This window comes from Mus pahari, chromosome 22 (genome assembly GCF_900095145.1).
Source record: "Mus pahari chromosome 22, PAHARI_EIJ_v1.1, whole genome shotgun sequence".
In the NCBI taxonomy this organism is placed as follows: domain Eukaryota; kingdom Metazoa; phylum Chordata; class Mammalia; order Rodentia; family Muridae; genus Mus; species Mus pahari.
Genome location: NC_034611.1, coordinates 29,431,163 through 29,432,411, shown reverse-complemented (window position 1 = coordinate 29,432,411; position 1,249 = coordinate 29,431,163).

The following is a 1,249-nucleotide window of genomic DNA, read 5'->3' as shown; positions in this document are numbered from 1 at the left end:
GACAGCCAGGGCTATACAGAGAAACTCTGTCTCGAAAAAAATAAAATAAAATAATCCAGCAGTAACAAGTTCATAATGTTCTGTCCATTACTTTACAGCGGTGCAGTGGGTGGCGGGACTATTATTTATCAATACCTCCCAATGCTAATTCTCCATAGCCTGCCTTTGCCTTGGTTGCTACTGCCAAGGAATAATCGGAGGTTAGAGGATGGTGCCTGTCATCCTCGTGGCCGTAGTATTCTTGCAGATGTCCACTGGTTGCACTCTGGGCCCATCTTTTGTTTTCTTTTGTCTGCTTTTTGGAACACAGTCTCTCTGTATAGCTTAGGCTGTCTTGGAACTCACTCTGTAGCCCAGACAACCAGACCCGGCTCACCAAGGAGACTTCTATGCTGATAGTTCTTGGGATTAGGGCCATTCTTCTTCCCCCTCCCCCCCCAAGTCGGATACCCTATACACACACCCCACCAGGCGTGGCCTGTCCCCACCGAAGATCCACCCTGTTACTAATCTGCTTTTGCAAACCCTTTCCTGCAAGGAAACAGATGGTAAAGCAAGTGTGTTGAGAAATGGTAGGCATCAAAAGTATGTTACATACAAACAGACCTGGGCAGGCAGCCACACGGCTGACGTGAACTAAGGGAGGAAACGGAGAGATGGCAGGGGGCTGAGCCATGGTAGGTGTGGAAGCTGTGTCCCACAGCTTACTGGGACAGATAATACCACACAGTCTGTTAGCAGGTTGGGCACAGGGCCCATCTCCAGTGGCCTAGGGACTATGGATGGGGAAATGACCCTTAACCTCAGACTTCTCTGACGTCTTTCTCCTCACTGCAGATGGGACGGATGCCAAGGTGTCTCTGATGTTCTCCACTTGGCTGCCTTCTTAAGTAGAGTAGAATTAGACCCTCAGACGCTCAAACAAAAACCCTGATGTTGTTAGGCGGCATTGCTCCCAATGGCAAGACAAAACAAATAAAACCTGCCTTGTGCTGGTGCGATGGCTCAGCAGTTAAGAGCACTGTCCAGAGGTCCTTGAGTTTAATTCCCAGCAATCACATGGTGGCTCACAACACTGTAATGGGATTCGATGCCCTATTCTGTTGTGTCTGAAGAGAGCAACAGTGTACTCACATTAAAAAAATCTTAAAAAAAAAAAAGTGCCTCAGGGACCCTCAAACATATACTACCCTTTAATTATAGGTCAGTTCTGGAAGAGAGAGGAGAGAGAGAGAGAGAGAGAGAGAGA